This window comes from Notamacropus eugenii, chromosome 3 (genome assembly GCF_028372415.1).
Source record: "Notamacropus eugenii isolate mMacEug1 chromosome 3, mMacEug1.pri_v2, whole genome shotgun sequence".
In the NCBI taxonomy this organism is placed as follows: domain Eukaryota; kingdom Metazoa; phylum Chordata; class Mammalia; order Diprotodontia; family Macropodidae; genus Notamacropus; species Notamacropus eugenii.
Window position 1 is genome coordinate 321,705,274 of NC_092874.1, and position 25,903 is coordinate 321,731,176.

The window sequence follows — 25,903 nt, forward strand, 5'->3', positions numbered from 1 at the left end:
CCACCCACTTTCGGTGATCAAGTCCCAGATCAGATCTTTTCATGCTTCTCTTGATTCTTGTGTTTGAAAGTCAAATTTTCTTTTCAGCTCTGGTCTTCATCAAGGATGCTTGAAAGTCCTCTATTTCACTGAATGACCACTTTTCCCCTGGAAGTATTATACTCAGTTTTGGTAGGTAGATGATTCTTGGTTTTAATCCTAATTCCTTTGAGTTCTGGAATATCGTATTCTAAACCATTCTATCCCTTAATGTAGAAGTTGATAGATCTTTTGTTATCCTGGTTGTATTTCCACAATACTCAAATTGTTTCTTTCAAGCTGTCTGCAATATTTTCTCCTTGACCTGACAACTCTGGAATTTGGCTACAATATTCCTAGGAGTTTCTATTTTTGGATTCCTTTCAAGTTTCTAGAATATCAAGGCAGCTTTCCTTGGTAATTTCATGAAAGATGATGTCTAGTCTCTTTTTTTGATCATAGCTTTCAGGTAGTCCCATAATTTTAAAATTGTCTCTGGACCTGGGCCCCCTGGGTGGATAGGAGATGCCCAAGAGTCTGGACCTGCTGACGTGGCTTTGCCACGGTGGCACTGCTGACGCGGCATTGCCACGCTGGCACTGGGGCGGCTCTACTGGACTGGGCTGGGCTCCGCCCTCAGGGAGGAACTGGGGAGGGGCTTACCCGGAATAGGAGGGCAAGCTCTGGGGGATATAAGGCACAACACGGAAGGGGTCGGGGGGACTTCTGGCTGACTATCATGTAATAAAGGTGCTCTTATCCACCTCCGGAGTTCTGCCTGATAATTTCTCCCCCTGATCCCCAAGGGGGGAGCCAGAGAAGTCTGAAGACCCCTGGGCAGGGTGAGTTGATGCGGTAATTAGGGCTCCGCCCCTAACAGCTGGCGCCCGAAACAGGGACTGCTTGGAGACCGCTAGCCCCCCAGACCGCAGGCGGGTGGGGGAAGATCAGGCAGCCCTAGAGTCAGAGGACTTTAGGAAGGATGGGACAGAAGCAGATAAAAGCCCGCATTGATCCGGAGGATAAAGGTGTTCTCGCCTGTCAGATTTATAAAGTCTGTAAAGAACAAGGTATCAGGATTCACATCAGAGATTGCCTAGAATGGGTGAACAAGATCTGGACGGTCAGCTCTTGGATAGAGCACGCAGGAATAGATCCGGGCAGATGGGCGGTGGTGGGCCAACAAATGGCCTCTTACCATAAGAATGATCCTTCGCTCCTAACGCCCAAGGATTTTGTAGTATACTCGGCAATTGGCACGGCATTTAACCCCGTGCCGCCTCCCATTTCTGGAAATCAGAGTACTCAGGCGGGAGATTCTATTATGGGGTTGGACAGTGAGGACGAGGGAGAGAAACTGTACCCCTGGGAAGAGATGAGGCGAAGTGAAAATACTGACCCCCCTAAATGGGACTTTCCTCCGCCTCCCGATTGGGATCAGCTAGAAAAACGGGAACAGTGGAAAGCTCCGAAGGGAGCTTAGGCTGCTCAGAAAACGCCTAAAGGGGTAACAACCCACAGAGGAGCAGGACAAAAGGAAGAGGGCGGGGAAGGAGAAGTTACCGCTCTTATGGCCCACATATATAAATAAAAACCCTCAATGATTTTCAGAAGCTTATAGGATCCATTCAATGGCTCCGGTCAGTAATTCCCCTCACCGACCAACAGATGGAGCCCCTATATCATATTCTGCGAGGTGACTCTAACCTTATGTCCCCTCGTCAATGGACGGAAGAGGCCTATCGTGTTATAGAACTCATTCATCAAAAAGCCTCATCCTCCTTGGCTCGCATTGATCCCGATAAGCCTGTTCAATTGGCCTTACTACAGGACTTTGGAGGCATTGCTGCCCTTTACCAATCCCATGGAATTTTAGAGTGGATTTACAGCCCTAAGCAGAAGAAGGTTCTGCCTAATGAATGGGAGGTACGCGCACTTTTCCTTTTACGAGCTAGCGAAAAGTGCGTGCAGAACTTTGGGGTCCGGCCTATCATAAACCTGTCGGCCTCTCCCGAGGCCCTGCGTGCTCTTGCGCAGGCCTCCTTGCAGTGGGCTGCACTTTATGTCAATCATGACTTCTCAAATACTCCACTACCACTCCCTTTACCCGGGTGGCACACCTTACCCCTCTCCAGGCCACCGCCAATTGTAGCATCACAGCCAGTAAAAGGACCCAATGTATTCACAGATGCTACTAAGGCTGAGAGGGCTTCAGTCTACGTCCCACAGAGAAAAATTTTGCATGTGTTTTCTACTCCATACTCATCAGCACAAAAGAATGAAATGGCTGCCATCATTTGTGCTCTTGAGATGTTCTCCGCAGAATCTTTTAATCTTATTACTGACAGTTTTTATTGTGCTAATGCTATTCTCCAGCTGCAAGAAGCTATTGTGGTGCCATCTCGCTCTACTATTGCTAACTTGCTCTCCAGGGATAAGAGTCTTCTTCAATGTCGCTCGCACCCTATCTATGTGCTTCATGTTCGTTCTCACGTTTCTCGTGAAGGCCCTATCTTTCATGGCAATCATATTGCTGACTCTTCCCTCTACTCCCCAGCCTCATACATTTTCTATGTCACCCCCACGGAGGCGCATAACAGATTCCACCTTTCTGCGCGCTCCCTTAGGATGCTCTATGGCATCCCACGTGACGAGGCTAGAAAGATTGTAAAGCGCTGTACTGCGTGTGTTCCCTTCCGTCCACCCCCTCGTGATCAGGTCGTTAATCCCAAAGGGGAACATCCCAATGATCTTTGGCAAATGGACGTTACCCACTACCATACGTCTCTCCTCCATGTGTGTGTAGATACCGCCTCAGGGTTCATTATGGCCACCTTACAACCCCGAGAGACGACCTCAGCCGTTATTGCCCATCTCCTTGAATGCTTTGCCATCGCTGGCGTCCCTAAGGTCCTTAAGACCGATAATGGCCCTGCCTACACCTCTAACGGCTTTGCCACCTTCCTTGCCGCATTTGGCATACGCCATGTTACTGGGATCCCTTATAACCCCACCGAACAGGCCATTGTTGAGCGAGCACACCAGACCTTAAAAAACATGCTCAAAAAACAAAAAGGGGGAGTTGCGGGATGGCTGACACGTGCACAGCTAGCCCGCGCTGTCTATACCTTAAATTTTCTGCAATTCCAGGACGATGGCCTCACCCCAGCCATGAGGTTCTACGGGCACTGTAAAAGCATGAGCCCCCAAAGTCCCGAATGCAATAAAGCACCCCCTTGTCCAGTAGGAAGTAAAGTCTGGTGGAAAGACGACCAGGGAGAATGGCAGGGTCCCAAGGAGGTCATTGTGAGGGGGAAAGGGTATCTTTGTGTCTCCACAGGTGACAAAGAACTTGGAGTCTGGGTCCCCCTCCGAAGGATGAGAGAGGCACCGCCTGCCACAGAAGAGCAAGAGACGGCGCAGAGGAAAGAGGGGGAAGAGGAAATCTCGGAGGCGGCGAAAGATGCAGATGGATAGGATGCTGCAGCTCCTGACGCTAGTTCAGGCAGTTTCCCTGACGACTGGGATTCGCTTTAACGAGACTCTTCTAGCGCCCGCACGGTCGCAGCCGCCTACACATTGGGCCGTCACTCCCCATCTCCCAGTGTTTCAGCTAGTGACCTGGCACCATGAAGCAATTCCGCTCATAGTGACCGGGAATGCCACCCTCATTGTGGGGGGAGCAAGGGCCCTCTTGCCAGCTGCCCTGAAAAAATACAACACCACCCTGTCCTGGCATTCATGGACCATGCCCATATGCCTGTGGCTGAATGACACCACGTCGCACTCCACCCATGGCCCCGCGGATATTTGCTTTCCCTTGCAGACACAAATCGCAGATCAGGTACCGCACCCAGCAAAGCACCCTGGGACCTTACGGATCCACATGGCGGTCATCCCCCACACAGGCAAGGGGAACCACAGCGTAGTCGACCCGTCTCCCTTGCCGCCGTGCCACCCCACCCCGTGGGTTTTTAGCCCCATGCAGGCCTGCTCCACCGGCATCCACCGGCAGGGGCCTGCCAAGAATGGAACACAGATGGTATTCTGGGACGGTGGGCTGGTGCCCACGCTGGTGGCACCAGTGTCAGTTGCTCAGCCAGGAAGGGTGCAGACGCACTTGTGGAAGATCGGGCTGGCCCTGAACCGTACCGTGGTGGCCGTCGAGTTCGACTCCTCTATTGCTGACCTTTGGTCCCACCCCGACGAATATCATGCTTGGAAGCCGGTGTTTGACCCCGAGGTCTGCTGCCCCTCCGAGCAATCTGGCTTCGTGTATATGTGCTCCAATCTGACAGGGACAGTCCAGACAGGCCCCAACGCCATGTTTCTCCTATGCAGAGCTGGGAACCTGAGTATTACGGGCTCGGCAGAGGTAGGGTATAATGTGAGCTGCAACGAGCCGATTATCACCAATACTCTCAACAGCACGTGTGCCGAGTACTTTATCCTGCTCCTGCGAATTCCTCCGTACACTATTCACCCGGTGAGAGCTGCGCCATACGCTATCTCGCCCGCAGATGACTTGCTAGACAGAATCCTGCGCCAAAAGAGGGAAGGTCCTGGGTTTGGAGACGTGCTATCAGTAGTCAACTTGGCACTGAATATCCTAGAGGAAGTGCAGATTCAGAAGATGCAGAGGGAACTGAACTTTCTTGCGGAATCCCTACAAAAGTTCATGGTTCAGTCTGGGATTGCGTGGGAACACCAGGAACATATCGATAGAGTACTGTTTGAACAAGTACAGGCAGTCTTAGAAGTTGTTGAGGTGCTGACACATCAGCAGTCCCTCATGTTACGTTATATGAGAATGCCCTGCCATTATAGGTATTATCCTGTTTGTGTAACACCTGTTCCATATAACAATACCCTGTACAAAGAGCTCGAGGACCTATTGAAAACTGCCACTACAGTCACTAACTTTACCTCTGAGTTAGCAGCACTAGATTTGGTGATTAGAGCTATGGAGAATGCAACAATACAATTCCATGAGGACTGGGAGAAAAACTGTAATGATGCAAGGGATTGGTGGGACGGTTTGAACCTGCACCAGCTGCTCCAGTGGGTGTCCTTAGGGGGCATCATGTTGATTCTTGGGTTTCTTGTATGCTTATGCTTACCGTGCCTCATCTCATGTCTGTTTAGAGCTGTCCGTGAGTCCCTTGAGTCCATAAAGGCAGAACTCGCCCGCCACCATCATTAAAACAAAAAGGGGGAGTTGTGAGGGGTGCTCTGGACCTGGGCCCCCTGAGTGGATAGGAGACGCCCAAGAGTCTGGACCTGCTGACGCGGCCTTGCCACGCTGGCACTGGGGCGGCTCTACTGGACTGGGCTGGGCTCCGCCCTCAGGGAGGAACTGGGGAGGGGCTTACCCGGAATAGGAGGGCGAGCTCTGGGGGATATAAGGCACAACACGGAAGGGGTCGGGGGGACTTCTGGCTGACTATCATGTAATAAAGGTGCTCTTATCCACCTCCAGAGTTCTGCCTGATAATTTCTCCCCCTGATCCCCAAGGGGGGAGCCAGAGAAGTCTGAAGACCCCTGGGCAGGGTGAGTTGATGCAGTAATTAGGGCTCCACCCCTAACACTTCTGGATGTATTTTCCAGGTCAATTGGTTGTCCAATGAGATATTTCACATTATCTTCCATTTTTTTTTCATTCTTTTGGCTTATTTTGTAATTTCTTGGTTTCTCATAAAGTCGTTAGCTTCTGTCTGCTCCATTCTAGTTTTTAAAGAATTATTTTCTTCAGTGAGCTTTTGAACCTCCTTTTCCATTTGGATAATTCTGCTTTTTTTTTAAAGCATTCTTTTCCTCATTGAATTTTTGGACCTCTTTTTCCAATTGAGTTAGCCTATTTTAAAAGGTGTTATTATCTCTAGCATTGTTTTTTGAGTCTCCTTTAGCAAGACTTTCATGACTCGCTTCTCATGATTTTCTTGCATCACTCTCATTTCTCTTTTCAATTTTTCCCCCACCTCTCTTATTTGGTTTTCAAAATCCTTTTTGAGCTCTTCCATGGTCTGAGGTTATTGCATATTTATTTTGAAGGTTTTGGAAGTTTTGACTTCCTCTGATGGTATGCATTGTTCTTTCACATCTGAAAAGATGGAAGAAAATACCTGTTCATCAGAAACTAACCTACTCTAGTCTTATTTTTTCCCTTTTTTGAGCATTTCCCCAGGCAGTTATTTGACTTTTGAGTCCTTTGTCAAGATTGGGGTATACTCTGGGGACCTATAAGCTCTCAGTTTCTTCAAGGTGGCACAATCAAGGGAAAGGTGTTTACTCTTCTTCTGACATGCACACTGGTCTGGGAGAAACCAAAACCTTTTCTGCCCAGAATCTGCGAGTTGTATTATTGCCTCTCTACTACTACCTCTAACTTGCCCCTCCAGCACTCCTCCTTACCCCAGGACCTTGCTCAGGGCTGAGATTCTGATCAGCCGCTCAATTCCCCTAGGGGCTTTAGGAGGAGGGCAAGGCTGCCACTGAGGGCTGAGGTTCAGGTCAGCTGCTCAGTTCTGCCAGAGGGTTTAAGCTGAGTTGCCTGGACAATGGACACAGGCTGCTTACTTGTAGCTACCCCCCATCTGTTGCTGCTGCTACTGCCTGAGGCCAGTGCTGGAGGAATCCTGTTCCCCTCTTGCCCCCCCACCCCCGACCTTTGGAGCTTTCTTTGTCTCTTGTGGGTTGAATACTTTGGGACTCTCCCTGCTGGGCATTCTGACCCAGAAGTCTGTTCAGGTCCTATTCCTCCCAGTGCCACATGGCCAGGGCTGGGCTCTGTTCTGCTCAGCGTCCTGTGAGAGAGACCTTTCCTGTTGGCCTTCCAGGTTACCTTTGGCTGGAAAACTGTTTCACTCTGTTGTTCTGTAGCTTCTGCTGTTCTAGAATTTGTTGAGAGTCATCTTTTACAGGTATTTTGTGGACTGTGAGGGAAGTGCTAGAGTATATGTGTCTTTCTACTCCACCATCTTCGCTCCACCCCCTGAAAGTATTTTATGGATGGTGGGGGAAGAACTAGAGTATGTGTGTCTTTCTACTAAGCTTTCTTGCCTCTGCCCCTTATATGAACATAATTACAAAACACTTTTCACACAAATATAATTAAATCTAAACATTTTGAATAATATCAATTGCTCATGTGTTGGCCAAGTCAATCTAAGAAAAATCACAGTTCTGCCCAAACTGATTTACCCGTTCATTTCCCTACCACTCAAACTACCAAAAAATTATTTGATAGAGGTAGAAAAAAATAGTAACAAAATTGATCTGGAAGAACAAAAGATCAAGAATATCAAGGGAATGAATAAAAAATACAAAGAAAAGTGGCACAGCAACATCAGATTTCAAACTATATAGAGAGCAGCAATAATCAAAACTATCTGATACAGGCTCAGAAATAGCATGGTGGATCACTGTATAGATTAGGTACATGAAAATGACAGTCAATCACCATTGTAACCTTGTGTGTGATAAAAAAAAAGAGCCCAGCTTTTGGGATAAGAACTCTCTTTTTTTATAAAACCTGCTAGGAAACAAAAACTAGGCAAAGATCAATATCTCACCTCATTTCTCAAAATGAGGTAGAAGTGCACACATAAAATGCACAAATAAAGCGTCATTCCATAAGCAAAATAGATGAGCTAGGAATAATTTACCTGTCAGATCTATGGGGATGGGAAGAATTCATGACCAAACAAGGGTTAGAGGTCACAATAAAATGTAAAACTGAAAATTTTGATTATATTTTTAAAAATACATTAAAATGGAAATTTGTACAAACAAAATCAATGGAACCAAGATTAGAAGGAAAGCAGACAGCTGGGAAACAAACTTTATAGTAAGTACCTCTGACAAAGGCCTCATTTTTCAAATATATGGAGAACTGAGTCAAATTCATAAGAATACAAGCCATTCCCCAGCTGATATATGGTCAAAGAATATGAACAAGGAGTTTTCAGATGAATAAGCCAAAATTATCTACAGGCATAGGAAGAAGTATCCTAAATCACTTCTGGTTAGAGAAAGAGAAATTAAAACAACTCTAAGGTACCACTTCATGCTTGTCAAATTGGCTAATATAACAAAAAAGGAAAAAGATAAATGATGGAGCAGATGTGGAAAAAAAAATAGGATGTTAATTCATTGTTGGTGGAGTTATGAATAGTCAGCCAAAAAGGGCAACCTAAGTATGCGTCCACTTTTATCCGGAAATACCAGTACTAGTTCTGAATCCCCAAAAAAGATCATTAAAAAAGGGAAAAGAACTACATGTGCAAAAATACTTATAGCAACCTTTTTCAAGGTGGCAAAATATTGGAAAATGGCAGAATTCTCATCAATTGGGTAGTGGCCTTATAAACGGTGTTATAGGAATGTAATGAAATAATAGTGTGTGACAAGAAATTAGGAAAAGGTAGACTTTAGAAAAATCTGGAAAGACTTGTATGAACTAATGCGAAGTGAGAGGAGAAGAACCATGAAAACTTTGTGCATTGTATCAGCAATGTTGTGTGATGACCAACTATGAATGATTCAGCTTTACTCAGTACCACAATAATCCCAGGCCACTATAAAGGACTCAATAAAGAAATGCTATCCACATCCAGAAAAAGAACTCTTCATACAGACTGAAGCATATTTTTTCCATGTACTTCATGTGTGTGTGTGTGTGTGTGTGTGTGTGTGTGTGTGTATGTGTGTGTTTCTTTTTGACCTACTTCTGTTTTTACAATTATGACCAATATGGAAATACATTTTGCATGATAACAGATGTATAATATATATCAAATTGTTTACCATTTTCAGACTAAGGCAGTGCAGGGAGGGAGGGAAAAAAAATTTGGCACTCAAAATCTAGTAGAAATGAATGCTTTAAAGACATGTAATTGAGAAAAATAAAACACCATTAAAATTAAAATTAAAATGGGGAATTGGGACAAAAAGCAAAAAGAAGTTTAGCTTTGTTGGCTGGGAAGGGTCAGAGCACTTGTATTACTTCTAATGCCAGTAAGAATGTTTAAAGTGTAAATTCTGTATTTTTAGCAAAACAAAGACTTGTGGAAATCCTAGAAACAGACATTAGAAGACAACAAATTTCTAGGTAATATTGTCTCTCATACTCTGGAGAAAGAGTGGATATAATCTTGGGGACTACATTCTCACGGATTTTGGAAAGTATCATTGCTCTTACTTAAGAGGACAAAGGTTATTCAAGAATTTAGACTATGATAAAAGAACTAGGGAGGTCAACTTCTTAACTCATTATGACTCATTTTGAACCCAAATTTCTGATATATCACAATATCCATTAATTAGGCACCTTTCTCAAATGTTACACTGTCATACAGGATGGTTCACTGAAGACAATTTCCCTGGAATTCAGTGACAAGGAAAGAGTAATAGTTTATAAATGAAGCAACAGTATAAACTAGTTTATACTACCTTCAGTAAGATGGAAAAAGGATCTATTTACTTAACTGAAGTTCACTGCTAAATACATTACCCTACATTTGTATTTTTGATGTCTCATGGGCATATTTGGAGCCACACTGACACCATCATTCTGCTCTCCCTAATGGTTCTAAAATAATCATTTCTATTTAATCACTACCACATTGAGTAGGGGTTTGATTTTATTTTGGCATATGTGTTTTTGATTGGTAATGTCTTCAGTTGCTCAGTTTTTTCCTGTGTAGTATTTCACATTTCAGTTCAGAAGTAATAATATAAAAATATTTTTCACATCACTAAAGCAAGAATTTAAAGAATAAAATCATTATTAAGCATTATATTTTATTTGGGAATAAAACAACACAGAATCAAAACAACACAGAATCATTTTGAATAAATTAAGACACATCTCACAATCTTTAATAAAATAAACCTACATTAAAAATAGGCTAGATGAGTTTTGAAAAAATAAATTTCTGGCTGTTTGACTTATTTCTATGTTTTTCATGTTATCAATCATTTGGACAGAAATATGAAATCATAATATTCAAGGAGTTAATGAAGATGTGATTTGACACTTAGGATATAAACTTTACCTTTCAGTAAAATTAGCAAGATATTAAATAAGCGCTTGAGAATAAACAGGGGTTCATCAAAATGGTGTTTTTAACACCAGAGAGAAAGATTTAAGTATCTATAAATTATCTTCTCTTGATTTTTTTATCACAATTTTTGTTACACTATAATGAAGGGGTATAACTTGAGTGTATAACCCAGAAGTTAATAAACAAGAATTAGGATGGGGATAATAATAGGCTTGAGGAAAATAAAATTGGACATCTCTCAACATTGCTTGAAGGAGATATCTTAGTATAAAAAGTGTGAAACCTATGATTATGTGAGATTTATTTTTTTAATTAATTAGTTTTATTTATTTTCAGTGTTCCACAATCACTACAGTATAGCTAAGATTATTTTTCCATCCCTTGCTCCTCCCTCTCCGAAACAGCATGCAATTTTGTATAGGTTCTACACATACATTACTCTTAAACACATTTTCACTACAGTCATGCTATGTTGAAGAATTAAAGTGAGTTGGAAAAATCATCTACCAAACTAAAACTCAACACACACACACACACACACACACACACACACACACACACACAAATAATCTGCTACATTCTGCAATTGAATTCCATAGTTCTTTCTCTGGAAGTGGAAGTCATTTTGCCCTAGAAGACCACTGAGAATTTTTTTAAGTCCTTGCATGGCAATGAAATCATAAGTCTACCAGAAAAAATTCTCGCACACTGTGGTCATTGCTGTGCACAAAGTTCTCCTGGTTCTACTCCTTTGACTCAGCGTCAGATCATATAAGTCTTTCCAGGCCTCTCTGAAGTTCTTCCTGTTCATCATTTCCTTCAGCACAATAGTATTCCATTGCATTCATATAGTATAATTTATTCAGCCATTTCCCGATGGATTGGCATGCTTTTGATTTCCAGTTTTTGGCACCACAAAGAGTGTTGCTATAAATATTTGGTACATGTTGGACCCTTTCCCATTTTTATGATCTCTTCGGAATATAGTACTAGAAGAGCTATTGCTGAGTCAAAGGAAATGCACAATTTTTTAGCGCTTTGAGCATAGTTCCAAATTGCTCTCCAGAATGGTTGGATCAGCTCACAACTCCACCAGCAGTGTATTAGTGTTCCAACTCTCCCACATTCTCTCCAAGATTTACATCTCCCTGTTCTGTTATGTTTGCCAATCTGATAGGTGTGATGTGGTACCTCAGAGTTGTTTTGATTTGAATCTCTCTAATCAAAAAGTGATTTAGAGTATTTTTTCATATGACTAGAGATATCTTTAATTTCTTCCTTTGAAAACTACCTGTTCATACCCTTTGACCATTAATCAATTGGGGAATGACTTGCATTTACTTACATTTGACTCAATTCTCTATATATTCTAGAAATGAGGCTTTTATCCCTGACTTTAGCTGTAAAAATTCTTTACCAGTTTTCTACATCCCTCTGAATTATGGTCGCCTTGTGTTTGGTTGTACTAAAAATTTTCATTATAATGTAATCAAAATTATTCTTCTTGCACTTCATAATGCTTTCTATCTCTTCAGTCAAAAATTCTTCCCTTCTCCATCAATTTGACAAATACACTTTTCCTTGCTCCAACAATTTGTCCATAGTATCAACCTTTATACCTAGATCGTATACCCATTTAGATTTTATTCTTGTGTACGATGTCAGGCATTGGTCTATGCCTTGTTTCCACCACAATATTATCCAGTTTTCCAAGCAATTTTTGTTGAACAGTGAGTTCTTATCCCAGAAACTGGGGTCCATGGGTTTATCAAAGAGTAGATTGATGTATTCATTGTCTACTGTGTCTTGAGTATCTAGCATATTACACTTCTCTACCCTTCTGTTTCTTAGCCAGTACCAAGTGGCTTTGATAATTGTTGCTTTATAATATGATTTGAGATCTGGTAGTGCTAGGTCACCTTCTCTACCATTTTTTCATTTTTCCCCTTCATATTCTGGAGATTTTATTCTGCCAGATGAATTTTGATACTATTTTTTCCAGCTCTAGAAAATAATTATTTTATAGTTCAATTGGTATGGCAGCAAATAAGTAAATTAATTGATATGGAATTGTCATTTTTATTATATTGGCTTGGCCTACCCAAGAGCAACTGATGCTTTTTCACTTACATAGATCTGACTTTGTTTGTGTCAAAAGTGTAGTTGTGATCAGATAGTCTCTGGATTTGTTTTGGCAGGTAAACCCCCAAATATTTTATAGTGTCTACCATAGCTTTCAATGGGATTTCTCTTTCTGTCTCTTGCTGTTGGGCTTTGTTGTCAATATGTAGAAATGCAGAAGATACGTGTGGGTTTATTTTTTAAACTGCAACTTTGCCAAAGTTGTTAATTGTTTCAAGTAGTTTTTTACTTGGACCTGTAGGGTTTTCTAAGTATATAATCATATTATCTGCAAAGAGTGGGAACTTAGTTTCTTCTTTGCCTGTTCTAATTCTTTCAATTTATTTATCTTGTCTAATTGCTATAGCTAACATTTCTAGTACCATATTGAATAATAGTACTGATAATGGACATCCTTATTTCACCCTTGATCTTATTGGAAATGCATCTAGCTTATCACCATTGTATATAATGCTTGCAGAAGGTTTTACGTAGATACTGCTTATTATTTTGTGGAAAGTTCCCTTTATTCCTGTGGTCTCCAATGTTTTTAATAGGAATGGGTGTAGTATTTTGTCAAAAGCTTTTTCTACATCTATTGAGACAATCATATGGTTTCTGTTAGTTTTGTTGTTAATATGGTCAATAATGCTAGTAGTTTTCCCAATATTGAACCAGCCATGCATTCCTGGTATCAGTCCTACATGATCATAATGTATTATTCTCGTGATAAGTTTCTGTATTCATTTTGCTAAAATCTTATTTAAAATTTTTGCATCTATATTCATTAGAAAAAATTGGTCTATAATTTTCTTTCTCTGTTTTGTCTCTTACTGGTTTATGTTTCAAATCCATATGTGTACCATAAAAAGAATTTGAGAGGACTTCTTTCCCAGTTTTCAAAAACGGTCTATACGGTGTTGGAATTAACTGTTTTATAATTGTTTGATAGAAGTCACTTGTAAATCCATCTGACCCTGGGTTGTTTTTTTTTTTTTTTCCTAGGAGTTCATTGATGGCTTGTTCAATTTCTTTTCTGAGATGGGGTTGTTTAAGTAGTTTTCCTCTTCTGTTAATATGGGCAATTTGTATTTTTTAAAATACTCATCCATCTCATTTAGATTGTCTAATTCATGGGCATAAAGTTGGGCAAAGTAATTTCTAATTATTGTTTTAATTTCCTCCTCATTGGAGGTGAGTTTACCCCTTTCATTTTTGATATTAGTAATTTTGTTTTCTTCTTTCTTTTTTTAATCAGATTGACCTAAGTTTTATCAATTTTATTAGCTTTTTCATAAAACCAACTATTGGTTTATTGATTAACTCAATAGTTTTTTTTAATTTCAATTTTATTAATTTCTCCTTTCATTTTCAGTATTTCTAATTTGCTTTTTACTTGAGGATTTTCAGTTTCTTCTTTTTCTAGTTTTTTCAGCTGCATGCCCAAGTCATTGATCTCCTCTTTCTCTATTTTATTCATGTAGGCATTCAAAGATATAAACTTCCCCTAAGAACTGCTTTTTCAGTATCCCATAAGAATTGGTAGGTTTTCTTTTCATTATCATTATCTTCAATGAAGTTGTTGATTGTTTCTATGATTTGTTATTTACACTCCTTTTTTAGGATTAGATTATTTAGTTTCCAATTAATTTTTCCTCTATCTTTCCATGGCCTTTATTACATATAATTTTTATTGCATTATGATCTGAGAAGGATGCCTTGACTATCTTTGCCTTTCTGCACTGGATTGTGAGGGTTTTATGCCCTAGAACATGATCAGTTTTTGCATATGTGCCATGTACTGCTAAGAAAAGGTATATTCCTTTCTATTTCCATTCAATTTTCTCCTATATAGCTATCATATCTTCCTTATCTAAAGTTTTATTTACCTCCTTACCCTCTTTCTTGTTTATTTTGAAGTAAGATTTATCAAGTTCAGAGAAAGGTAGGTTGAGGTCCCCCACTAGTATAGTTTTGCTGTCCATTTCTTCCTTCAACTCCCCCAACTTCTCCTCTAAGAATCTGGATGCTATACCACTTGGAGCATACATATTTATTTATTTATTTATTCATTTATCTATCTATCTATCTATCTATCTATCTATCTATCTATCTATCTATCTATCTATCTATCCATTTATTTATTTATTTATTCATTCATTCATTCATCCATTTATTTATTCATTCATTCATTCGTTCATTCATTCATTTATTTATTTATCTACCTACCTATCTATCTATCTATCTATCTATCTATCTATCTATCTATCTATCTATCTATCTATCTATTTATTTATTTATTTGCTTTTTTGGGTTTCCAATTGAGAAGTTTATTTAAACAGATCAAATAAAACAGGTGACTCCGTGTTTCTGCACTTAGAAGAAGGTGTTGGGCCTCTTGGTAGTAAAGCGTGGTTTGTGTTGACGACACAGAACTCTGTGGGGCAGAGGGAACTTGATTTTGGAGTCGTGAAACTGCTTGACTGCAGGCCTGCGGCACTTGCTGGCGGGGATTTCTTCCACTTTCATGATCTGGATCGAGTGGGCCCGGGCACGATGACGGGCTCCCATATTTTGGTAACACTGAGTGACGGCACCAACAGTGGTCAGGTCCCTGTACTCCCTGTACATGTTGTGGGTCCCACTCCTGGAATCATAGCGCAGCCAGATGCCAAAATTTTTCACCCTAAGAGGGGACTTTTCAAAGACCTGTCCACAGTATACGATTTCTCCAGAAGACTTCTTCATCTTTTTCAACTGGGAAATGAAGTACCAGAACCGGGACTTTGCCACAACATGGTTAGGAGCAAAGATCCGCATGCAATAAAGAGGTGGCACAGGACTCTTGGGAGTAGGCAGGCAGCGGCCAACTACCTTATGCTCTCTCAGGGTGCCCGAGGCCTTCATGGTGCTGCCACCTCACTTCCCGCCAACCCGCAAAAGCGAACATACATATTTAGTAATGATGTTGATTCATTGTCTATTGTGCCTTTTATCAGCATATAGTTTCCTTCCTTGTCTTTTTGATTAAATCTATTTCTGCTTGTTTTGTCTGAGATTAGGATTGCTACCCCTGCTTTTCTTACATCATCTGAGGTACAATATATTCTGCTCCAAACTTTTACCTTTACCCTGTGTGTATGCCCCCATTGCAAATGTGTTTCTTGTAAACAACATATTGTTGAATTATAACTTTTAATCCATTCTGCTATCCATCTCAGTTTTATGGAAGAGTTCATTGCATTCACATTCACAGTCATGATTACAATCTGTGTCTTTCCCTCCATCCTCTTTCCCACCATATGTGCTTTTAGTTCTCTAGTGTCTCTTCCCCTCCTCACTAAAATTTTTACTTTTCACCACCACCTCCCACAGTCTTCCCTTCCTTCTTTCATCCCACCTCTCTTTTCCTCCCCTTTACCCTTACTACTTCTTCCCTCCCTTTTACCTTCCCCTCCCCTTTTTTCCCCTTCCCCTCCTACTGCCTACAGAGCTAGTTAGATTTATATACTTAATTAAGTTTATTTTTCCCTCTTTGAACCAAATCAGATGAGAGCATCTCTCAAACAATGCTCATCTCTCTCCCGTATTTCTCTCTACTGTAATTTTGTACTTTTTCCTGTCATGTAATTTACCATTTTCTGCTTCCTCCTTTTCACATCTGTTACAATTCCTTTGCACACTTAAATCATATTTTTATAATCAAATCATTTACTTTATACCTGTTCCCTCCATGTATATTCCTTTTATATTTCAAAACAGATGTACAATTGTCAAGATTAACAAATATCATTTTCCCTTATAGGGAGGTAAACAGTTTGCCCAAATTGAATAACAAGTTTTTCTTTTCCCCTGTTTACCTTTTTATGCCTCTCTTGAGACCTGTATTTGAAGATCAAATTTTCTATTGAGTTCTGGCCTTTTTGTCAGGAAGGTCTGGAAATCCCTTATTTCATTAAATGTCCATCTCTTTGCCTGAAATGTTATGTTGAACTTTGCTGAGTAATTGATCCTTGATTGTAATCCCAGCTCCTTTTTCTTACAGAATATCATATTCCAATTCCTTCTATCTTTTAATGTAGAAGCTTCAAGTTTCTGTGTGATCCTGACTGTAACTACTCGATATTTGAACGGTTTCTTTCTGGCTTCCTGTAATATTTTCTCCTTCAGTTGATAGTTCTGGCATTTGGCAACTACATTTCTTGGGGATTTTAGTTTAGGATCCCTTTTGGGAGTTGAAAGATGGATTCTTTCAATGACTATTTTGCCCTCTGCATCTAACACTTCTGGGCAGTTTTCCTAGTTGATTTCTTTGAAGAGATTTTCCAGACTTTTTTTCATCGTGACTTTCTGGTAGGCCAATAATTCTTAATTTTTCTCTCCTGGATCTATTTTCCAGGTCAATTGTTTTTCCAATTAGATATTTTACATTTTCTTGTGTCTTTGCATTTTTTATATTTTGTTTGACTAATTCTTGATGTCTCATATAGTCTCTAATTTCTACTTGCCCAATTCTAATTTTTATCAAATTATTTTCTTCAGTTAACCTTTCCATCTCCTCTTCCATCTGTCTAATTATTCCTTTTAAGGAATTATTTTCTCCAATTAGTTTTTGTACTTCTTTTTCCATTTGTCCAATTTACCCAGTTAGGTTTTGTGCTTCCTTTTCCATTTGTTCAATTTTCCTTTTTAAAGAGATGTTCTCTTCATCGAATTCTTTTTTCATACTTTTAAAATCATGGGCCAGTTTTTCTTCTGTTTCCTTCTTCAGTTGTTCCATGAGAGTTGTTTGTGCATTCGAGCCATTCATGGTCCCTTCTGAAGATTGAGATGAGACTACAGTCTCAATTCCGACCTCTTTGGTATTCTTCTTTTGGTCCTTGTCCCTGTCGAAAGATTTTATGTTTTTCTTGCCCTTGCTTTGCTTTTTCCTGCTCATGATGGTGATTTTTGTTGTGACTTCTGGCTCTTTCAGTTATAAACTGCCAAACTTGGTGTTGAACTAACTAGTGTGATAAAGCTAAGGGCAGGTGCTTTTTTACCTTTTTGTTTTGTGTTTCCCCAATCAGCCCTGGAGTTTGCTTGTTAAGTGTGGGGGAGGGATGGTCTGGTCACGGGAGACCTTCTCAGCCGAGCTGAGGCAAAGGCAAGGTCAGAAGTTGGTGATCACTGCTGCCCTATTGTCTTCCTGTTTTCCCTGGAGGGGTGAGGCAAGCCTCTGTCCTAGTTCGAGTTGCTACCTCCCCTGGGGCTCCTCTCCTAATGCTGAGGCATTCCTGGTTTCTAAGATGAGTTACCACCACCCTGGGGCCCCTCTCTTTCCAGTTTGCCTCTGCCACAATAAGATGGTTCCCCCTTAGCTATTTTCCTAGGCTCAAGTGTTATAAGACCATCTGCCCCTTCTCTCTTCCCACTGATCCAGGATTTATCTGGGGAAATATTTTATGGTTGTTTCAAGGTCAACAAAGTGGAAGGAGAGAGCATTTACCCATCACTCTTCCATTTTGGCTCCCCAAAATTCAAGTAGGTGACTTATAGACGTTTAATCTGAGGGCTGAAAGTCTCAGAAACTGCTGTGGCTGATATCTGGGGCTCGGTGGCTGTGACTGGCTCGGCTCCACTAGTCTCTCACCCTGGTCTGCCACCCTGCAGTTCCGCCTGCTGCTGTCTCAAGCCTCCCTGAGGCTTTCCTACTTTGCTGTGTTGGACATGCTGTGCTGTGCTGTGTGCTGTGAACTCAACCTCGTAGAACAGATCCTTCCTGTTGACCTTCTAGTCTGTCTTGTGCTGTGAATCTACCACAGTCTGTCTCCTCTTGGATTCTACACCTCCAAAATTTGGTCAGATTCTCTTTTTAGAGGTATCTGAAGGAGTTTTTCTAAGAGCTTAGGTGAGTCGTTGCTCTCACTCTATCATCTTGACTTCGACTCAATTATGTGAGATTTCTTAAAGAGAATATCAGATTGGTTGTCCTTCTTTCTTGAAGAGAACCAAAATGACATCACCATGATAAAGTGAAATTTCAATGTGCATGACTGTGAACGATCAGACCAATAGGAGTTTGAAATGCTTTACCACAGATTGGGCACAGATAGTCCGTGTGAACATTTGGGATGATTTCATCAAATTTGTACATCCTTCATTTTCTTTGTGCTGTCTCAATTCTGCTTTGATCAGAGAACATAGAACCTTTGCTGATGTGGGCACCATGCTGAGCAGTCTTGTGCCAGTGTTTTCCATATCACACAGTCAAATCCAAAGTTCTTGAGAGAGACCTTGAGAGTGTCCTTGTATCACATCTTTTGACCACCATGTGATCACTTGCCCCATGCAAGTTCTCCATAAAACAACCTTTTTGGCAAGCATACATTTTGCATTTGCACAACATAGCCAGCCATAGGAGCTGTGCTCTCTGAAGCATAGTTTGACTTCTTGGAAGTTCAGCTAGAGCAAGGACTTCAGAGTCTGATATCTTATCTCGCCAGATGATCTTCAGAATCTTCCTAAGACAATTCAAATGGAAGTGATTCAGTTTCCTTGCCTGGCACTGGCAGATTGCCCATGTTTCACAGGCATACAACGATGAGTTCATCATAATGGCTCCGTAGACTTTCAGTTTGGTAGACAGTTTACTACCTATTCTCTCCCAGTTTTTTTCTTTGGAACCTCCCAAACGCTGAGCTAGCTCTGGCAATGTATGTCAATCTCATTGTCAGTGTGTACATCCTTGGAAAGTACGCTACCAAGGTAAGTGAAGTTATACACAGCATTCAAAACTTCTCCATTTCTTGTAGCTGATGGTTACATGAATGGATAATGTGGTGGTTGACGGAGCACCTGTGTTTTCTTGGTGTTAATTATTAGGCCAAAATTAGCACAAGCAGCAGAGAATTTATCCATACTTTGTTGCATCTGAGCTTCAGAGTTGAATTGAGTGCAAAATCATTTGCAAGCAGAAAATCATACACCAACACTCTCTCTACTTTGGTGTTGGCTTGTAACCTTTTCAAATTGAAGAAGTTACTATCAGTACAGCAGTTGACCTTGATGCCATGTTCATCTTCATTGAAAGCATTTGACAGCATGACTGAAAACATTATGCTTAAAAGCATGGGAGCAAGTAAACAGTAGTGTTTCATTCCATTGGTGACTGGGAAGGCACGACAGCATTGTCCACTATCCAGAATCCATGGCAAACATGCCATCATGAAACTGATGTACAATGCAGATGAACTTCCCTGAGCAACCAAATTTTGACACAATTTTCCATAAGCCCTCATGACTAACAGTGTCAAAAAACCTAGGACAGATCTACAAACATTGTGTACAGACCTCTCTTCTGCAAGCATACTTTTAATTAATTGGAGATATCACTGAACCACAGAATGCCAGAGCTAGAAGGGACCTCAGAAAGCACTTAGTTTAATTTTACCCTTCACAATAATTCTTTCTACAAAACTCTGGACATCGAGTCTTTCCTTAAAGTTCTCAAGAGAAGGTGAGCTCACTTTCTGCTGATAATCCTCTTCTGCTTTGTGGTTTTTTGAACACAAATGACTGAAGAGGGACCATTAAGATAGACCTTTACAGCATACTATCTACCTTAGAAGTTTAGTAATTATGACTAGTTAAAAGTAATGAGGATGTTTGGTTTAGGGTAGAGAAGAATGAAGTGACCAAGAGAACTTGACTCAAAACCTCAAGGTTCTGGCTTGTTTATTCTTCTGAGCATAGTTGATCAGATATTGATTATGGCACATTATTTCTGAAAGTGGCTACCTTAGGAGTTTAGAATTCCCTGGGTTCCTCAGTTAGTCCAAGTGGTACTGACAGAAGTTGTTCCTGAAACTTCTATAACACTTATTGAAGGAGATAACTATCAAAAGGGATATGAGGCCAAAGAAAAATTATGGATTTTGAGGGAATTACTTAGTTCAGAAAATAGGTGAAGGTGAAATGGCAATTCACTGGTCCAAAATTTCTTATGATTCCTTTGTTTAAGTATCCATGCAATGACAAAGTATATAAGAAACTATTGTTACTTACATTGTGTTTGATGAGTTTTTTCAATGAGTTCTTCCGTGTAATTTATTTTTTAAATATTATTTAGGTATGTAGGCAATAAGCAGCAGCCTTATACTTGATCAACATTATTTATTGAACATCTTTCTATTCTATTTGTGGGGAAAAGTCAGGACATGAGTACAACCTATGTTGTACTCTTAACACTTAATACGTGAGCTTTACTGGGGATCTGGATGGATCTGTAAAGAGCTAGAGATAATGAGAGTCTGAAGGTTTTATTTAGAGTTCAGATGGAGCATGTCAGAATGTAGATTTTTCCCCATCTTTTTCTCAATTTCACATTTTAAGGTAGTGTGGTCAATTCCACTCCAGTAACGATTTCCTCCTCTTTATAAGAAAGAAACCCAGAATAGATATGTCCCTAGTTAGTTCCTCAAATTTTAAATGGATGAAGTTCTTACTAATGCAACTTAAAAATTATAAGCTACTCTAATTAACACATAGAGAGAGTATTTAAGTTAAACCCACACAATTCTCTATACTATGATACTTTTGTGATATAGTTCCCAAATTTCTCATCTGTTTCCTGTTTCTGTGCATATGACCTAAGGTATACTCCTATGATGCATGCCTGTCTGATTTGATCCATTTGTATATTCACTCAAATGATCTCTAATGTCCTCTTTTCTAGCTCCTAGACTTTTCACAAAGGCATACATCTTGCTACTCATTCTGTCCAGCGCCCTTTTACATGACTGCTTTCATTTTGAATAAGATATATTCTTAGAGAGCAATATTTCAGCCATAGATCTCAACTCATGAAGTCTTAATCATAATTATGAGGTCAATTTTGTATCCTTTTCTAGTTTGCATTTATGTTTTCAACCAGTTTGGGGACATTTTTCCTTTATTGCCAAAGGAAGTAATGAAATGTAATTGTATTTATCAAAAATAACCTGTCTGCACATTGAACTAGGATTTGTTTTTTTGTTTTGGCTTCAAATCACTTTCTGAAATAGAATCACATTCCATAGGCCAATTAATGTCTGTGGCTTTAGATTTTTATTCTCTTGACAACAGAAATATGTAAAGAACAATTAAAAAATTTAACATAAGTGTGAGAAGTAGTATGGCTTAATGACGGTGTATCTTGAAATTAGAAAGACTTATTAAGAATACTGCCAAGTTCTTTTGACCACACTTCTTCTGTGACATGGGCATTTCAGTTAGTTTTTTAGAAAACTCAGGAAGTTCACAAGAGTTTTCTCATTGACGTTTCCTTAAACCTATTAAATCATAAGATCAGACACCTCCCAAAAATAAGGAGAGACACATGTCATTGGATATATATGGACATATGTCTATATCACACATGTTTGGATCTTTGAACTAATTCGTCTATAGATGGTCAAAAGTGTTTGAAGGTTAAGTAATCCGTTAATCCATTGCCCACCTTTTAAAGCAGCTCTGATTTTTCTTTTTCTTTACCTGGAATTCAACAATTTATGAATTCATTCTTCATTTGAATAAAACAGCACTAGTCTGCCCTTCTCTACTTTCAAATTTCGATATTTTTCAATACTTACCTCACAAGTTTATTGTGAAAAAAAACAAACCTGTAGCACTCTTGTGAAGTAACAGGAAAAAAATAGTTCAGTTCAAAACAACTCACCAGTATCTGAAAACAACAAAAAACAATGTAGAGATTAGACTTGCAAGGAAAATAAACCGAGTGAAGAAAAATCATACAATTAATTTAAAGAGTTTTCCCTGAAAATAAACAAATAAATAGAGGGGAATACCATGGTACTTAACTTTCAAACTCCTCATTAGGCTCCATTGATTTTTTGGTGCTATACTATAGTTATCTTGAATAAAACTGAAAGGAAAGTTAAATTTTATTCATGTGTTATTAATGTTTGCGTCTTAATATTTTCAGTCTCTCAATAAAAGCAAAAGTAACTACAAATAGCCACTGCCTGAAACTGGATTCTTGACTAACAATGTTGCTTCAACATGTAATGAATTGGTTCATTCTAAAGTTGTCAAGACTGTTGATGACAAGAGACTTTGTATTTTTAGGCAGCACATCTTTTGGTGCATATGAAAACAAGTTTTTTTGTATGTTAGCTATATTCTCACATTTTGTACTGTTGCTCTTCCCATTTTTAGGTCAATGTATAATTCATGGAAATACTGTAGAAGTTTACAATCTCATTAGAGGAAGTAGTCTGGGGTACCACTAGTAACATGTCATTCACTTCTATGGAAGGCTGGGTCAAACTGCAAGAAGAAGTATGGTTTAGTATAATCAAGTTTTGCAGTTGCAGCTTGGTTAGAGCAACTCTAACAATTATTTGGAGTACTGAATATTGCTCCTACATTCCTTCCATGGAACCAGTTATATGCCTCCATCACCTGCTGGTGAGTGCTGAACACAAGTGTGAGGTCATTGACATAATTAAATTTCTTTGAAACATATTGCCGAAATGTATATTCAGCACCTCAAGGAGAAATGCTCTAATAACAATAGTCATCTGAATCTGACCACAGCAAGTTTCACATTAGACCCTTATGAGGAAGTTTTTGTAGGTGATCAAGTGCTCTGATATCCAGTGTATCTATGGATGGCGAGAAACTACCATATAGATGGAAAATCTCACCATCCACCAAGGCAATTAGAGGAAGATTATCAAAAAGGTCTGTAAAATATTTCCAAACATTTGCATTTCTCTGTTTCCTTAAATACTCATCATAGAAACCATATACTTGTGTGATTTGTATATGCTCATAATTCTCTCAAAGAATAATGATACCTTTATGGTAAGGAATCTTAAGAGCTATAAGCAGTGTTACTGTTTATGCTGAAGAATATTCTCTATCAGTATAATCACTCATAAACATGCACTTTGTGTCTGGTGATTGGCCACCATTTCACTCAATTCACTAGTCCAGATCCTTGGTGAAGACTTTCTCATCCATGATGCAGCTGCCTCCATTGCCCCTGGGCCCTACCAGCACCTACTCATCACCCCACCCCACTCCCCCACCGCACACACTCACACAACTTTCACCTTCTCATGTGGGGCCTGTGGGTGGCAGCCTAGGTTGTTCCTCGAGATTGGCTTTTTGTCCACTGACTCTCCGTGGCTCCTGGGAACTACTAGCAGCAACTCTTCCTTTAATTCTATCTCCAGAGCTCAGCTTCTCTGTACTGTATTGCCCCTATTTTACTTTAAAGTTAATCAGAGTAATGTTACATGATTAGGTTAAATTCATGCAAATTATTTAAAGTATATCTGTAATGAATCAAAATTTAACAGCTAAAGATGTATTACCTATGCTCAATGATCACTGAATACATTTTTTAAAATTTTTATTTATTTTTAAAATGTTATTTTCATTTTCAAATTATGTTGCGTTTTTCACTCTCTGCCCTTTAAAACGAAGTGGAAAGAAATGTGATAACTATGAACTCATGAGAAACATTTTCATATTATCCACTTTGAGAAGGAAAAACAAAAAAGAATATTTAAATCTGGACATCAGCTTTCTTTTTGGAAGTAGATGACATTTTTCACCATAGGCCCTTTGCAATTGTCATTGATCATTATTTTGATCAGAGTTGTAGTCTTTTACAGTTGGTTATTATTATTATTACTATATTGCTATTATTGTGTAAAATGTTTTGCTAGTTAGAATCCCTGCACTTTGCATCAGTTCATACAAGTATTTCCAGGGTTTTAATGAAGTCAAGTCCACAATTTTTTATAGAAAAATATTATTTTGTCACAAGAATATTATAACTTGTTTGACCATTCCTTAATTAATGGAACTCTCTTCATTTTACAAATATGTGCAGCCATACCCCACAAACAAAGCTACAATAAATGTTTACACAACTGGAGTCTTTTTGTTTTCTTAATACCTTTGAGGTACAAACCTAGTAACAGTATTGCTGGGTGAAAATAGTTCCTGATAATAGCTTTAATTTCAAGTTCTTTGATGGTGCATTCCCCTTTTTCATTTTTGAAACTGGTAATTTGATTTTCATCTTTTTTCCTAATAAAATTGACTATCTGTTTCTTTGTTTGTTTTTAGAGAATTAGATCCTGGTTTTATTGAGCAGTTCTACAGTATTATTCCTTTTCATTGTATTTATCTCTCTTCTGATTTTGAGGATTTCTATTTTGTTGTTGAATAGATTTTAGTTGAGTCCTTTCATTTTTAAAATTACATGCCTCATTCAGTAAACTACTCTTTCTCTTTTTAATTTTGTTCTATGTTGGGATTGGAAGCTCAAATCCGTGTGGATGGTCTCGGGCGGGTAAAAGTGGGACTTCTAAATCTTAGAGTCTTACGAGGCCCTCCATGAACAGCGGGGATTCGAGAAGGTCAGACTGAGCTAGCTCGGCTAGCTCGGGTATTTCCGCCTCTCCCCAGGAGATACGTGATGGGTGGAGTCTCCCTGCCCTCGAGATTGTCCCGGATTGGAGCACACCTAGTTACCTAACAGCACGGTATTGAGATGCAGACTGTGCGGCTGAAGGTTAAGTAGGATTGAGGAAGCCTGAAAGCTCTCTTAGCACGTGAGGAGCCAAGAGGACAGTAGGCTCCGCTTCTTTTCTTTCCTCTCTCCCCTCCCCCTCTCTCCCCACTTGTACTTCTATTTCCAAGCCCTTAAGATCCTAGCCTCCTTAGGAAATCTCCCCCTCTTCCTCCTAAGGAAGACCCCCCTGCACTTGTAACTAGACCCTGTAATAAAGCTCAACCCTTGTTTGACTCTGGAATGTCCTTTCTCTCATATGTGCATCCGGCGTGGCCAGCCGAAGACCTCGGGAGGTGAGGTAAGAAAGACTCGGGTAGCCCACACAGGCCTCTAGGCCTGGCAGTTCTACTTTCTAGTATTTTGTTTTTTCAATTACATGTAAAGATAGTTTTCAAAAATCACTTTTATAATACTTTGAGTTCCAAATCTTTTCCCCATCACTCCCTCTCCTCTTCCTTTCCCAAGACATTAAGTAATCTGGTATATACTCTACATGTATAATCATCTTACATATATTTCCAGATTACTCGTTTTTTGAAGGGAGACTCAGAAAAAAAGTGAAAAATCATGAGATGTAACAAAGACAAAAAAAATAGTATGCTTTGATCTACATTCAGAATACATAGTTCTTTCTCAGGATGTGGATATCATTTTCCACCATGAGTCTTTTGGTACTGTCTTAGATCATTTTATTATTGAGAAGAGCTAAGTCTATCAAAGATGCTCATTGTATGTACCATGCTGCTGTTACTGTATACAGTGCTCTCCTACTTCTGGTCACTTTGCTCAGCATCAGTTCATGTATTTCTTTCCACGTTTTTCTAAAATTGGCCTGCTTATCATTTCTCAAAGCAGAGTAGTATTCCATCACATTCACATAAAGCAGCTAGGTCAGCCAGTTCCCAATTCATGATCATCCCCTCAAATTCCAGTTCTTTAATACAACAAAAAGAGCTGCTGTAAACCCCTTTGTACATGTGGGTAATTTTTCATCTTTTCATGACCTCTTCCAGATACAGACCTAGAAGTAGTATTGCTGGATTAAATAGTACACACAGTTTCATAGTCCTTTGTATGTAGTTCCAAAATGCTCTCCAGAGTCATTGGATCAATTCACAACTCCAC

General features: G+C 39.7%; 2 pseudogenes; both read right to left on the minus strand.

Annotated features, from left to right (window-relative positions):
• Positions 1-14,492: 14,492 nt before the first annotated feature.
• LOC140531586 (large ribosomal subunit protein eL20 pseudogene) lies at positions 14,493-15,142 on the minus strand (annotated as a pseudogene).
• A 7,304-nt stretch (positions 15,143-22,446) lies between these two features.
• LOC140532133 (serine/threonine-protein phosphatase 2A catalytic subunit beta isoform pseudogene) lies at positions 22,447-23,163 on the minus strand (annotated as a pseudogene).
• Between the last annotated feature and the right edge of the window lie 2,740 nt (positions 23,164-25,903).